The sequence below is a fragment of the Vicugna pacos genome, chromosome 6, assembly GCF_048564905.1.
Source record: "Vicugna pacos chromosome 6, VicPac4, whole genome shotgun sequence".
In the NCBI taxonomy this organism is placed as follows: Eukaryota; Metazoa; Chordata; class Mammalia; order Artiodactyla; family Camelidae; genus Vicugna; species Vicugna pacos.
Window position 1 is genome coordinate 66,572,866 of NC_132992.1, and position 16,516 is coordinate 66,589,381.

At 42.2% G+C, this 16,516-nt stretch overlaps 1 protein-coding gene across 1 annotated transcript in view; it reads left to right on the forward strand.

The window, feature by feature from the left end:
- The window catches only part of RAD51B (RAD51 paralog B), a 582,927-nt gene that overhangs the window by 552,808 nt on the left and 13,603 nt on the right, over window positions 1–16,516 (forward strand). The gene's annotated exons all lie outside the window — the stretch shown is intronic.

Below are 16,516 nucleotides of genomic sequence, written 5' to 3' on the forward strand. Positions count from 1 at the left end.
AAAGGTTGTTGCTCAAAATATTCTCAGACCAATTATATCTGAATTCCCCAGGGAAAAAAGAAGGTGGGGGTGGAGGTGTTGTCATTTAAAATGCAGATTTCCTGGCCAACCTGAACTAACTGAATCAGAGTCTCTGGAGCGGGAGCCTTGGGAAATGCGTTTTTAGCAAGGTTATTAATAAATTCGATAAAGTTTGAGACTTTGGGCTTAGGGAGTGGGAGGGAAGAGTGGGTGTACATCTGGCTTTTGGCATCTGGAAAGAACAGCTGGCTTCAGTCCCAGTTGGCCTGAGCACGGACAGCTGTTTTCCCTCGAGATATAAACTTCATGGCAGGAAAAGGAGGTGGGAACTCTGGGGTCCCATCCACCCACTTGACAGCATGATTGGTTCTGCCTTGGATCTCAGGATGTCTTTCTAACCTTGAAACTTGGACCCACGACAACGTGAGCAAATGCCCAGACATATGCATTAATGTGAAGAAAGTCACCACCATTCATACCATCAATGGGGCTGGTAGTTGCCCAGGCAGGGCCCACAGTCGGATTCCACATTAGATTGCCTCAGACAGCATTTTTCTTTCAGATTTGCAGGCATTAGCAAGAGCTTTCACAACCAGATATAATTCATAAAGCAAAGACCTTGTTTACTTTAGCCCACTGGGCCTGGAAGAGAACATCCTTTAAAGCAGAAAGAAAAAAAGAGAAGAAGAGGAATCTTTCTTTCCTCAGATGAGAAACAGCTAGTTTGTAGAGAGCCCAACTCTGCTTTTGACTTGTTTTGCATCTACTTGAGGCAGCAGTTCAAACGAGTATTTCCTGAGAACTTGACTGCCTTTCTTAACAGTCCAGGAAGGTAGGTATTGATGAGAAAGCAAAGGCCATGGCAGGTTCCATGAAAACAGAGCCGGTAAGTGGAAGAGCTGGAGTTTGGACTCCAATTCTTATGGCCAGAAAAACCAGTGCATTTTCTTCCCAAGCACAATGCAGCATTTTGTCTGCATGTGGTTGGAGCCCAGAGGAGTCCTTAATAAGCGACTAAGACAGTGACATTGGACATCTGAGCTCAAAGTATTGTGAATTCCTAAACTATCAGAGCTCCTTTTATCCTGATGCAAATTCAGAAACATAATCCAAAGTCACATGTAAAACTTTTAAGATTATAAACTATTACAAACTATTAGATTATTGGCTATTAGATTATCCACTGGAATGGATAATTGAGAGTCAACCATGTTGAAGAATATAATTTGCACACTCCCCACATCAGACATTTAGGCCTGCAGTAGGTCAGCAGGTTCATGATCAGAGCCTACATGTTTGTTCTAACTGTTCAGGGCTTTTATTAAACATGAAACTTCATCAAGTGGGAGGGGGAAGTGACCAAATGGCCTACTTCAGGAAAACAAGATGTGTTCTCAAGTATTTTTTGCTAGGTTTCGTGGCCTTCTTGCACCTAGAAACGCTCTTCCAAGGCCTCATCTCCAGTTTGAAATCATTCATTCAGCAACTATTTAGTGAGGACCTACTATGTGTCAAGCTCTGGGCTGGGTACAGGGAAGAACAGGAGGCAGAGAGACCTCATCTCTCATCCTCATGAAGTTTCCAGTCTACTGGGGAGACAGTATACAAAAAAGTGTACAATAAGTGTCTGATTATATGCTGTCTTAAGTGCTATGAAAAAAGGACATGCTACAAAGAGAAAGGCGACAGTTTTGAATGCCATGTACAGTGAGAACATTTACATGGGGACCTTATTCATGGGATTTTTTTCTTATTATCTTTGGTTGCATGGAGTCGGTAAGAGGTTGTTGAGAGTCCTGTTGGGGACACTTGAAAGGGAGATGTCAAGGAGGCAACGAATATCCAGATCAAGAGAGAAGCTGGCTTGGGAGTCAGCAACACGGAAGCAGACTGGCGCCCTCATCAGATGGCCTAGATGAGATACTTTAGGGATGATATGTGAAAGGGGAGGCCAGGTTCAAGGCCTGCAGCCTGGGCTGCCCATAAGGAACTCTCTTGGGCAGAGGAGGAGGCAGGAGTCCTGGAGGCTGTATGGAAAGGGCGGTCAATTGCACTTAGGAGTAGTCAATATGCAAACACAAAAGTCAAAAAAGCAATTCAGGGCCCCCTTGGACACGTGACTCCCACCTCCTCTTCTCCCATAAGCCAGGCGGGTTGTCTGTGGGCCTACAAATGGATTGATCTGGTGCTCTCAGCATGTGAACAGCTGGCCTCGTCCCAGGCAGGGCTGTTATTTTCTCTTTCTTCCTGGGTCCCAGGCTCCTTGGCCCCTCGGAGCTGCTAAGTGTGCAGGTGTGAGGAAGAAAGCAAGTAAACCAGTTCATGCTGATGTGTGAGTGCTGCGTAACCAGCTAGTCCTCACTGAGACACATTGTTGAAAAAAGGCACAACTAAATCCCTGATCTGTGGAGTTTCAGTAAACCTAGAATGTTTAAGGAGATGCCCTTGGGAGGGAAGACGTTTTGGTGGGGGGGAGGCTGTCACTCTGATCCCCATCCAGCCTCCTTCCATTGTTTCTGCAGCAACTTCTTTTCTTCCTCCATTTCTGCATTTCTAGAGTCTGGGAAGTCTCCACCATTGTCAGAGTGGACCCTCTGGCATCACAGCCACGCCCCTGACAATTATGTTAGCTCATGCTAGCTGGCATTCATTGAGCACTCCCTCTGTGCAGGTCCTATACCAAGCGCTTTACACGGGCGACCTCATTTGCACGTCACAGCAACCCTATGAGATTGGGCCAGTCATTGTTCTCATGTGTGAGCCAGCTGCCTGTGAACACACAGCTAGTGGGCTGAGATAGGAAACAGGGTCTGGCTCCCCAGTCCACACTTGGGGGGGGTATGGCTGGCAGGTAAGCCTGAGACCCCATGTTTGGGTTTGCTGTCCTGAGAGTACAGAAGGGAACCCCAGTCTGGTTCTCTGAGGGGCTCTTCTACACCCTGCTCGATTTGGCCCCGTCCTGAGGTTTCACAGGAGAGCCCAGGCCAAGCCCATAATTGCTGAGTACAAGCAAGATGGGAGTTACGTGGGGTGTCAGCTTCTGTCTCGTAAGAGGACCAGAAGACGTCTCCTGAATTTTCTAGGATGAGGTCGGGGGCACAGCCTTTTCAGACCAAACCTCTTGGAGGAGAGCTTGCAGTGATGGCAGAAGAATATGGAAGCCTCCTATACCATTTCTGAGATGTTCAAATTCTTCTCTCCCTGGAACAAAGCCTTTGGAAGGTTCCATAGTCCTCCCTCTCCCGGCGCAGAGGCCCAGCTAGCTACACTTTATAAAACCACCCAGGGCCATCTGATTTGAAGCATGTACCGGCTCGTGTGTGCAAGACAGTAATTACCTCCAATTCCAGTTAGGAAAGCTGAAACCTGCCTTTTTCATGCCTCAGATAATTATGGAAGCGCCTTTTGAAGCTCTGGATAGAATAGAAAAGCAAAACAAACCAGAGCCAATTAGAGCCCAGGATTTGAGGATGGCTTAGTTTTGTGCAGCGGGACTCAGGAGGAACTGTGGGAGAGGGTCAGGGGTCACCCCAAACCGCCAGCTGCCAACCGATTTTGCCTGTGCCAAAAGAACCATTATTTTGTATTTCCAATCAAGGCCCTTCTCCCTGGCTCAGGAACAATCTGCAGGAGCAGCCCGCTGCATCAGTGTGAAGAAGCCTCCCTGATTAGATAAGGCCTGGAATGTGTTTGATGTCGAGCAAAGCCCTTCCCTGACAGCTTTCCCTATGTACCATTAGAATGTTTTCCCCTCAGCTAAAACTTGGCGAGATAAACTGAATCCTCGGGGACTCTTTTGTTTTGGGGTGCATATCTAAGGAATTTACAGGGCTGGTGTGCTGTCTGGAGGTACGGCCCTCCGGCCCTGAAGCTCCACTGGGCTTGGTGGTGGAAACTGGCATCTGGAGGCAGGCTGCGCAACTACTTTTAGGAGAATGGAAAGCAACTACCAGGCAGGAGGTCAGAGGTCAGAGGTCAGCAAGCGGCCCTGGGATGGGGTGGGAAGCCTCAGCACTCCTGCTTCTTTACAGAAGCCAAGGACAGTTCTTGGTGTTCAGCGCTGTGCTACAGGGTGCAGGGATGGGAGTGGAGCTGGGGCGTGGAGGTTCGAAGCCAGGTTAGAATCATCTTGGCCGAGATCTGTTCATGAGAAAGACTGTCTACATGGCCTTTTGAATTAGTAGTATTGGGCTGAGCATTAGGACAGCAATGACACTGTCTCAGGAGGCTCCCCTTTTGAGTTTGGATTAGGAGAAACTGTGGGCACCAGAGAGCCCCAAGAGAAGCCCCTCTGCTGTGTTCATGCTCCCACCCCAAGCTGACGAGAGGAGCTTTCTCTTGGTCTTGCCATAGGTACTCAGCTCTCCATCAGCCCGTCGCTCACCCACCTGACAGTGGGCCTTCATCTCTCCCCTTGACTATGAAAAACAGCCCTTATGGGAACCTTATTCCTGTAGAGCCGAACAAAAAGGGACTTTGCTTGAGAATGTCTGCTGCAGTCAAGATGGGGTGAATATCCACATTCTGGAGATACCAAAATGGCCAGTTCTGTAGCTAGAAAAGAAGAGGTTCATGTCTTACTAGATTTTTTGATAATGATAACAGCCAGGGTGTGCCACAGCTTTACCAAGCACCATGCACTGTTCTGAGGGCTTTGCCCGGTCACTCATCTACTCCTCACCCCAGCCCTGTGGGCAGGCGCTGTTACCTTCCTCATGACGCAGATGAGGAAACTGCGAGGAGATGTCACGTGACCTGCCCCAGATCACACAGGGAATCAGCACTGCTCATAATGGGCCAACAGAAAAGGCTTAGGATCCCACAGTGGCTTAGAAGCACTGAAAAATTAAATAGTAATAAGAAGAAGATGCTTAAAATTTACAAATCCAACCTTTTCAGCCTGGACAGACTAGAAGTATATGGCTAGGGTAAACCCTGAGGCAGTAGCCCAAGAGAGTGTTAGAATTAGAGACCTCACTCCTGCATACTCCTGAACAAGCTGTTTCAAGACCAAGAAATACAAGCACATTGCAGACACTAGGCTCATACCCTAGACAGTAGACTTGTCCACAGGCTCTCGCTGGTTTTGAATAAAGTGTGCCTAACAGATCCAAACACACGATCAAGAAATGTTCTGCATACGCACTTTCGAGATTTTAGGGCTGAGGTAATCATGGAGAATGCTCCCGTTCTCCTACAAACTGTCTCTTGTGGTCATTGTTCAGGAGGATTCCTGGCTGCCATCCCATGGGATGGTTCTTTTTTGAAGTTCTGACAGGGAGCAAAAATATTGACGCTCTAGACTTATAGGTGTCCGAGTCTTCTCAAGAAGACGGGTGCATCTGTAGCTCTTTAAGTACCGTCCATGTGATTTCCCAACCTTTCCTCTGAAGCAGTGCCCCAGTGATTTTTCTCCAGCCTGCAGCAGAGACTGCCAGCTGCACAGCGGCTCTTAGTTGGGCTATGAATGCCCGTGATGGGGGTTCTCATCCTTTCCATTTGGGGCCTGTGGTTGGCAGAATAATGGCCTCCCGAAGATGTTCGTGTCCTAATCCCTGGAACCTGTGGATATGTAATATTACATGGCAAGGGAGAATTAAGGAAGCACATGAAACAAAGGTTACTTAATCAGTTGACTCAAGTAGGAATAGCATCCTGGATTATACAGGTGGGCCCAATGTCATCACAGGGTCCTTAACAGTGGAAGAGGGACGCAGAAGATTCAGCGTCAGCATGATGTGATGTGAGAAAGATTCTGGCTTTGAAAGTAGAAGGGGGCCATCCACCAAGAAATGTGGGCGGCCTCAAGAAGCTGGAAAAGGAAGAAAATGAATTTTCCCCTAGAACTTCTAAAAAGGAATGCAGCCCTTCCAACACCTTGATATTAGCCCAGGGAGACCTATGTCAGACTTTAGACCTGCAAACTCTAAGATAATAAATGTGTATTGCTTTAAGCCACTACATGTGTGGCTCTCTGTTACCACAGCCATAGAAAACTAGTCCAGGGCGTAGCAGACAGTGCAACACAGAAGGCAACAACCTCCTCCAGGTCCCAAGACCTGGGGGTGGAAAACCATGATGGCCACCTCAGCATTTTCCCAATGATCGTCTGGAAACGCTCACTGCCCCTCTGGCCAAGCTCTGTCTAAGTGTGCTCACTCCAGCCATCTGAGTTTTCCCTGGAGGGGGCCTCTTCTCCACAAGGGATGTTCCACTTCCCGGCAACATTGCCTGGGCCTCTCCCTAGTGTGGCCCGTGCCCCCAGTGGCTTTTACACCCATCCAAAATGCCAAACACTCCCAGACCAACACAAGTTTTGGGGATTTTTTTTTCCTCCTCTTCCATATAACCAACCACAACACTGAAATCTAGAACGTGGAATTAACATGACAGAACCTTGACATGCTAAGTGTTGGGAGACAATCTGAGCCATCCTTGGGTTTGAGAAGCCATGTGTTAGAAAATTTGTGATTTTCTCCAACCTTCCACTCTTCCTCTCATATGAACATCCAAGTCAAATTTGTTTTTTAAGTGAAATTAAGTTTACTCGGGGATATACACACTCCATGGACAGAGTACAGGCTGTCTCAGAAGGCAAGAGAGGCCCTAGGAGATACACATTCCATAGACAGAATGTGGTCCTTCTCACTCAGATGGGAGAGTGTTCCCGAGGTGTGGGCGGTGGTTAGCTTTTATGGGCGGGGTTATTTCACATGCTAACAAGTGGGAGGATTATTCCAATTGTTTTCACAGGAAGGGGCAGGGATTTCCAGGAGCTGGGGCCCCGCCCACTTTCTGGCCTTTTACAGTCAGCCTGGAAACTGTCGTGGCACCTGTGGGTGTGTCATTTACCATGCTAATGTATTACAATGAGCAAGTAATGAGGCTCAAGGTCTACTGGAAGTCGAATCTTCTGCCATCTTGGTTCTAACCAGTTTATGTCCTGTTCTCAATTGCTGTGTCACTCTTTCAATGGTTGGTTGTACCCTGCCCTCTTCCCTCCCAAGTCAAACTTTTGATCTGGGTTAACAGGCTAGAATTCCTGTAGTTATGACTCAGCTGCTCACTAGCTCTTACATTGAGCAGCTTATTTAAACTCATTGTGCTTCAGTTTTCTCACCTGTGAAATGGGGACAATACATTAGTCAATATAAGTAAAGTGCTGAGATTACTGCCCGGCACATACTCAGTGCTATTTAAGTGTTATTTGTTATTGTTGCTGATGCTGTTCTGGTTGTTATTATTAAATGGTCCCAAACCTCCAGGGCAAGTTGCTTGGCACATCAGGAAAACCAGCTTTTTTGTGGTTTGCCATGTATTTAGACATCCAGCAATTGAAACAAAGGACCATCATAGAGTGTTGAAGTTCAGGTGTGGAACACCCTCTTTTAAAACTTTTTTCCCACAAACATCTCCTTCGGGAAGCAGGCTCTGGTATGCCAGGGTCAGATGAGCAATTGTTGGGAAAGACAAAACCTTGTGCTTAGAGTTATGCAAATGTAGTGGAGAGAGGGCATCTCACTTGCTGACTCACACCCACTGGCAACCCAGGCAGGTCCGTGCAGACTGCTCAGAGTTCTCGACTTGGAGGAGCTCAGCTCCCTGTGTGGCCAACTAGGAACCATGACATTTAGGCCTCTTGCTTCTTCAACATTTAGTTCCTAGATCTCCAAAAGTAGTGATGGAGAAGGGAGAAGATTGGCCAGTTTTCAGCCAGGAGGCACCTCTGGTGCCTGGGACACTGCTTGCATTGGCCAGAGGCCACTCACAACAGGCTGCCCCTTCTGTCCTGACCAGGTAGCCTGTGTCTGTGCAGAGGGAGTAGGCTTGTGGCTACTTGGAGGCTGCTGTAGGATGCTTGTTTGTGATTCACTCAGGAGAGAAGTTTCTAGGTAGATAAGGGGGCTCAAGAGAGAAAAAAGTTTCATCCCCACAAAGCTTCAATTATCAACCGCAGTAGTAACAACAACAAATGAAAGTGCTCCATGCTCTTTGGTATCGTGGAGACTGAAAACAGAACAGGATTCTTAACTTTCTCTTATGTTGATCCCATAAAAGGTGTTTGAATTACAATATTTCATCTGGGCAAAACCCATCAGAATAGCTGCTTGAGCTAACCTGGGAACTGAGACAGGTCAGCTTCTTGACTCCAGCACCTAGAGGAAAGGGAGGAAGGAAGAGAGTAGGGAAAGAGTGAGCTCCTTCGGCTTTCTGTCTGCTCACTGGGGGCCCAGGAGCTGGCTGAGCTGATGTCAGACCCAGGCACCCCTGCTCCCAGGTGTCCCAGGCAAGCAACAGGAGCCAGGGAGATAGATGCCTGGGTCTCAGAGAGGCAGCGTCTGGAAGGAGAAAGAGGAAGAAGACTACACAGCCCGATCAGACACACCCGCCTCTGTGTTCTTGCTCCTCCTCTTACTGGGTGTGATCTAGATGAGTTACTTAACCTCTCTGTAAACACGAAAAACTGCCTTGTACCTGTTGGTATTAGAAGGACTGTAAATACCAGTACAGTGTCTGGAGCCCATTAGGCATTCAATAGGTGTGCGGTAGCTATTTTTATACCACTTGGGCCAAAGGCCATCCAATTTATAGTCGTCTAACTAGAAGAAAAACCTCAAGAAGTCAGCTAATACATGTATGCATAGAAAAACATTTGGAAGGAAATGGATTAAAGTTTTACTGATTGTTTCTAGGCGGTGGGATTATGAAAATATTTTTATTCTCTTCTTTATATTCTTATATTTTCCAAATTTTGATCATCAATATGTATTTGTTAGTATTATTAATTGAAGTAATACTGTAAATATCGTTGACAGGAAGCAGATCTCCCAGAGCTCCCCCCATCCCTCCCGTGAGCAATAAGATGCCCCATTCCTGCCTCACCTGGATTTTCATCATGGATGTGTTCAATTGTGCTGCTCAGGAAGCAGATGAGGCCTGGGAACACAGGCCTTCTTTCCCTGCAATTGGCATTCCTTTCCTGCAATTGGAATTCCTTCCCTGCAATTGGCATGCCTCAATTTCAAGCATTTTGTATGTAGCCCAATAAGCCCCATCTCCAGTTACCCAGTTGCCACCCACCCTGAATGCTGCTGTCACTCAGAACTCAGAATTATTGTTTAAAAAGTCCATCAATCTCAGTTTCCTGGCTCCAGTCATATTTGCACTGAGCCATCCAAGTCCAGAGTTGTTTAACCTCTTGCTAAAGCCACAGGGATAGATTCTACCTCCCACTTATAAAGAATTCCTTCTTCCACACCAGGTACCCTGCATGGAACTTAACCCCCAAATTGTTTTTAGCTCATCATAACCTCACTAAACTATTTAAGAGAAAATTTTAGCCATTGGGAATTATGTCACCCATCATATTTCTTCTCTTTTGCCTTCAGCTGCCAAGAAGCCTTGAACAAATTTAATGCTCAATTACAGTAACGATTAGCTCAGGTTTTTGGCATAATTACTTCCCCTTCCCCCTCTATCATTCAAATTTCTCTTTTTCTTATTCATCTAACTTGTTGAATGTGTATATTTTATTGAAAACTGTCTCAATACTTTGAAAGTCAGTTATAAATCATGAAGTACAAACAAAATTAATGAAATTTTACCTGATTTGTTGTAATAACCTATGATCAGCCTGTTCAAATTCACATTACTAAGCATCTTGATCAGTAAGTACCAGGAAGGGTGCACAAAAAGTACTAAGGAGAAAGTCTCTGAGTCAAGGTCCCGTATTTAGTGGAAAAAAAAAATTCTGATTACAAATATGGATTTGTTTGAAACTAACCATTCACCTTTTAAAATGGTTGTGTGATAATCATTCAGATGCATGCTGTGAGCATCTGCTGGGTGCCAGACACTTTCAAAATTTATCCCATCAATCTTGTGAAATAGGTATTATCATTTCTACTTGATGAATGAGAAAGCTGAGGCTTAAATAGGTTAGATAACTTCCCCCCAATCTTCTAGCTAGAAAGTGATGGGTCTGTGGTTGACACCTGGTCTGTCCAATAATCCCAACTCTATTCTGCTTCAGCAAATGAAGCTGATCTTTTTCTAGCTGAATTAATGTTGAAATTGTGAACAAAGCTGAAGCTGCAGTGACTGTTTCAAATCCAAAAGCAGGACAAGAATCTCCCGGGGAGTAAGAGGGACTAAATTGCTCAAAGCATGGTAGATGGCTGGAGTTAGGCTCATCCCTTAAAATTACACACCGATCTAGGACTTTCTCATTAGGGAAATGAGGTTGGAAAAAAAGATGCTGATGATACAACCTAGACTTCTTCTATAGAACTGTAAGCCTTTGGACGAAGGAGGAAGTAGTCACAGCTCAGCAACCAGAAACCAGGATGCTTCCACTACTCAGGGAGAGATCACTAGTACTATGTCTAGGCAGGATCCCAAGCCATCACTTGGTTCTGAACCAGAGACCTTGATAAAACATCTAGGATAGAAAAGATGAGAAGAAGGAAAATGAAAGGATACCCCACTCAGACTGGTATCCAAGCAAAGATATCCAACACGAAGAAAAGCAGTCAACAAACTTAACATTTGTTAGGTAAATATTGCCCAAAAGAAATTAGTAGAAAAATCTGACAAAGACTTTAAATTCAGTGTGTTTAAATATTCAAAGAGGAATAACATTTATTTTTAAAAGGAAATTGTAAAATAAAGCAAGCACAAATGAAACAATAACTAGTAAATATGAAAAAGAACCAATTAGAAAGGCAAAAGCCTTTAGATAGAGTGAACTCTAGACAGGGCATGGATGAAGAGGGGATTAGCTAATGGGAAGGCAGTATTTGAGAAGTCACCCAAAATAAAGCCCAGAGTCAGAGTTAATGGCATGGAAGATAGATAGAGAAGCTCCAATTCATGTCTAGTAAAAGTTCTGAAAGAAACTTGAGGGAATAGTGAAGCAGGAACATTTGAAAAGATATTAGCTGAAAAATATACTTTGAATGCTGAGCAGAAGAAATAAAAATAAATGCACATTTATATATTTTGCAGTGAATCTCAAGGATAAAAATAAGATAACATTGAAAGTTGTCAGAAAAGAAAGAGAGGTTACTTGTAAAGGAATGGCAATTGCATTGATATTGGACACCTCAATAGTGGCAGTAGATTCCAGAAGACAGTGGGGTGATATTTTCAAAGATCTGAGGAGGGAAAATGGTTGATCTAGAGTTTTATACCTAGCTAAGCCAGTATTTTAAAGTGAGTTAAAAATAAAGTAATTTTTAGAAATTAAAAACAAAATGAAGTTTATCAGCCTTGGATCTTCACTAAAAGTACCATTAAAGGATGTATTATAACAAGAAGAAAACTGAGTCCTGAGTAGGGTATACAAATCAAGAATCTATAGTGGGCACAGAAATAAATAGATTAAAATGTGCTTCAACTGATTATAGAAATAACTAAATCTGGAGTTTAAAATAAAGGTTAAAACAAAACATTAATCAAGATAATATGATGAGAGAAGGAGTGTCCATTAGATAGTTAAAATGTGCTAAGACTTCTGCCTCTTCAAGAGGAGGATAAGATACTGAAAATCTTTACCCTTTGAAACATTTGCAGTTAAATGTGTATGGTAAAACCTTAGGGTAATCATGAACGGAAAAGAACTTCAATCTATAGCTTCCAAATCAACAAAGAGGAAAATGTGGAATATAGAACACCTTATCAACTTAAGAGAAGGCAACAAAGAATTAAAAATGGAGAAACAAAGAAGGAAGGTACATAGAATAAATAAAATGGAAGAAATAAGGCAACCAGAATACAGGCAAAATAGACCACAGTAAGTGTAAGTGGATAAATTGTACCTGCTAAACATCAGAGATTATCAGATAAGAATTTTTGAAGTATTCAGCTATAGGCTATTTTCAAAAGACACATCTAGGCCAAACCACACAGAAACTTAGAAATAAAGAGATGGCAAACATACCAAGAAATACTAACCAAAAGAAAGGTAGTGTCAGCAACAGCAGACAAATAGAATATAGGGCAATATATGTTAAAGAGCATAAAGAGAAACTTACAATGACAAAAGGAATTCTCCATCAGGAAGACATAATAATCATGAACCTGTATGCCTCTAAAAACATAACCTTGAAACTTTGAAATATATAAAATCAAAACTGAGAGAATTACAAGTGTATAATCATGATAGGAGATTTAAACTCATTTTTACAAAGAAATTGAGAACTTAAAAGATATCATTGTAAACTGACCCTTTACTCAAAATCCAACAATAAAAGACACATTCTTTTTTTAAGAAAACATTGAACATTTACATAAATTGACATAACAGGCCCCTACAAATTTTTAAGAATTTATAACAATTAAATAAGAAAAAATCAATTAAAAATAGTTTAAAATATATGTGCAAACCAATCTCCTAAGTAACTCATATGTTAAAAAAGAAACAATGTAGTTATATATCAAAGCTTGAGGACATAGCTAAAGCACTGCTTAAGGGAAAAATTTATGATCTTAAAATTCATTAACCAAAAAATAGAGTGAATATGAGGGAGTTAAGTGTTTAAATCTAGAAGCAAGGAAAACAATAAGTTGAATTAAAAAAAAAAAGCAGAGAACAAAATAATAAAGTTCAGAAATTAAGAAACAAAGAAACAAACAAAAAAATGGAATTAACAAATCCAGAAGTTGATTTTTTGAAACTACTAGTGAAATAGATAAAACTTAATAAGACTGCTTAAGAAACTAAGAAAAAAACATAATAAATAATATTAAGAATTAATAAAAGACCATGACTCATTACTGCAGGTATAGTTGGAATAAAAAAAATCACAACAAAATAGGATGAGCAACTTTATGAACAACTCCATAAACAACTTAGTGCCAATGGATGGAATCAATACTTTTTAAAAGAATAAATTTTCAAAATTGAATTAATGATAATTATTTGGAAGTTTTAAATCAATTAAATACCCATGGAGGAACCAAATCACTATTCAAAATTTTCCACTCAGATGACATTGGGCCTAGTGGTCTGGCAGGAATGTTTTACCCACCCACCAAGGAACTGCTAACCCCTATGAAGAAAAAGAGGAAAATTACCCAATTTATGAGGCTAGTATAAACTTGATATGAAATCTAAGACTATATAACTATATCTAGTCTGTTACAAATATAGATGAAAAATTCCTAAATAAAATATTACCAGCCATGATGATGATGGGGGTGTGTACGTGTTTATTTTTAAATTCTTCTGTTGAAATTTACATAAAAAATGCAAGGATGACCCAATATCAAAAGCTACTAATGTACTACACCACTGTAATAAATTAAAATAGAAAGGGTTTATGATCCTCTACAGATGCAGAAAAGTCATTTGATAGAATCCAAAATTTCTTCCTATAAAAATTCAGTAAACTAAGAATAGGAGGGAACTTCCTTAACTTGATAAAGAATATATAACAAATACCTTTATAAACATCACACTCAATGATAAAACCTTAACTGTATTCTCATTAAAATCAGAAAAAAAGATCACCCCTATTATTCAGTATCATTCTGAAAGTCCTACCAGTGCAGCAGGAAAAGAAATAAGATAAGAATTGTAAAGGGAACAGACAAATCAATCTTCCTTTAAAAGATATGACTGTTTACACAGCAAATCCATAGTATGGAAAAATTATTTTAAATAATAAGAGAGTTCAACAAGTTTGCAAACATCTGTGTAGAAATTGCCAGAGGCTGTGGGGGAAGAGAGGAATGAGTAGGCAGAGCACATAGGATTTTTAGGGCAGTGAAACTGTCCCATACGATACTATAATGATGTAAATATGTCATTATGCGTTTGTCTAAACCCCAACTATAATGTATTTGTATAACAGCAAAGTGAATCCTAGTGTGAACAATGGACTTTGAGTGATAATGATGTGTCAATGTGGGTTCATCAGTTGTAGCAAATGGAGCACTCTGGCAGAGGATTTGATAATGTGGGAGGCTATGCATGCATGGAGGCAGGGAAATATATCTTCTGATCAATTTTGATGTGAACCTAAAACTGCTCTAAAAATAAAGTGTATTTATTTTTTTAAGTCAATAGCATTTGTACATACTAGGTAAAACTAATTAGAAGGGAGACAGAGAATACGATGGTAGCAGGAATAGAATGTTGTATCAAAGGAGGATTTTTAAAAATGAGAGGTATCTGGGCACTTTGTTGCTGATACTGATGGAATGATTCCCTGACTGTGCCGATAAGAGAGGGAAATGATCTCATGAACAAAGTCCTTACAATATGAACAGAAGATGGGCTCCAAAACACAAGTGTGTGTTTGTGGGGGGGGTGACTTTAACAGGAAGAGGGACACTTCTGTTGCAATGGGAGGGAAGACAGCTACTACACTGTACTTTTGCAGATGTCATTATGGGGAGATGAGAGAGTTTCCGTCTGATTATTTCTAATCTCTTGATGAGACAAGAGTTGAGATCATCAGGTGAAAGGAGATGATCATTGGAGGGTTGAGAGAGAGAAGAGATATAAGTAGATATAATGATCTTGGAAAAATCAGAAGGAAACTTACTAGGGAAGCAATGTCAGATTTCTGGGCAGTATCGAGTACTCATTCGAGAACTGCAGTAGGCATGGATTTAAAGTGTGGTCAATCAATTCAGTGTATTCTTTTCTACATTAATCTTACCCTGCCTCAGGGCCATTGCAGCCTAAGCCAGTAGCTGGGTTTAACTAGCTTGTTGCGCTAGGCAAGTTTGGCATGAGGAGAGAAGGGCAAAGGAGTAGAGGATATTTGTAGTATTTGTAGGCAGTGCTTATAATAATGGGCCATAAAATTGATGATGGGTAAACAGAAAAAGAAGGACATGAGAGAAGGTGATAAATAGAACAAAACAGAGCAAAACAAACAAACAAAAATAAACAAGCAAGTGAGCTTAATTGATTAGAGGAGAAATGCTAGAGAAAGTTGACTGGAAAAATGAAACTGGTGGTTGGAGCTAGACTTGAAAGGCAGTGATGACAAGGTCAAGGCTCTGGCCATTTTAAAGTAGCTGAGGAAGGTGGAAGAACAGGTCACTGGAAGTGAGGAGGCCAAGGACCTCAGAGACTGAGGATGTTGAAGTCATGGAGAATGATGACAGACTATTTCAGAATAGGGGTGAAAAGGAGGAGGGTAAGCTGGGTGCTCCAGTGTCCAACAAAGGAGTAATGGAGAGGTTGTTGATGACAGCAGCCAAATGGGAGATGGGTTACATAGCTATGGTTTTCATAGGATAAGGAGGGGAAAGGTTACGGAAGTAGCAATGGGAATCAAGGAAGCCAGCTTCTCTATCTTCAGGCTCTGGGACATGTGGACAGTGAGAGAAAAAGCAGAGCCCACTTTTGAGTGCAACGGGGAAAAAAAAAAACACAACCTCAGGACCAAACAGGTTTCAATTAAGGCACCAGGATGAACAGAGTATTTAAAGTAGAGGATAAGGATTTAAAGGAGCTCCAGAAAGCTTAGTGAAATAGGTAGGTGGGTATTGGGATAAAATAATTAGGTCAGATATTAATAGCACCAACATTGTTTACTGTCTCTCCTCTCACTCCCACTCACACTAGCATGTAAACTTCTTGAGGGATCTTTGTCTGTGTTATTCACTCATATACCCCAAGGACCAGAACACTACCTGGAACATCATAGATGCTCAATGAATATTTGTTGAATGAATAATAGTAGGTAATATCTTTTGAGCACTAATGTGCCAGAGTACTGCCAAGTGATTTATATGTATCATTATTATCACTCCCATTTTATAGATCAGGACTTCGAGGCACAGAGAAGTTAAATAACTTGCCTAACTAAGGTCATAGGGCTAACGGGTGATAAGGCTGAAGTTCAAATACACTCTAGTTGTACTGTGACCCCAGAGCCCCTGTGTTCTTAACTTCTAAATTACCCTACCTTCCTGCGGTTGGTGGACATACAGAACAACACCAAGATAAGAACCCCGGTGGTGGTAAATGATTGGAAGAGCAATGAGGTTAAAAGTTAAGCAATAAACATTGCTACTGATTTCAAAAGCTAGTCTAAAAGTTAGTGCAGGGATCTGCTGTCCCTGATGTCATACACTCTTGCTCATCTCTCACTGTGACCTAAGCACTTTCTGCTATCAGTTCCTAGTTCTTTTCATTTCCTTCCCCCATATCTACCCCCAACCCCCCTCACCCCCGCCCCCCGCTAACACACACACACACACTTATCTCCCTTCTTCCGTATTTTTTGTTCCACCTGACAAAACCTTGGCCTTTTTCATCAACTTTGTTCAAGGGCAGTCAGACTCATTGGAACCTAGTTTCTGAGCATGTGATATTGACACATCGATCTCACAGCAGGCCTGAGGCTCACCAGGCTGACTCACTGTCATACTGATTCCAACTACATACTCATTCTGGGAGTGCCCTGTGAAGTGCTGAGAGTCTGCTGGCCATTTTATGAATAGCTCATATTTTGGAGTGAAAAACTAAATG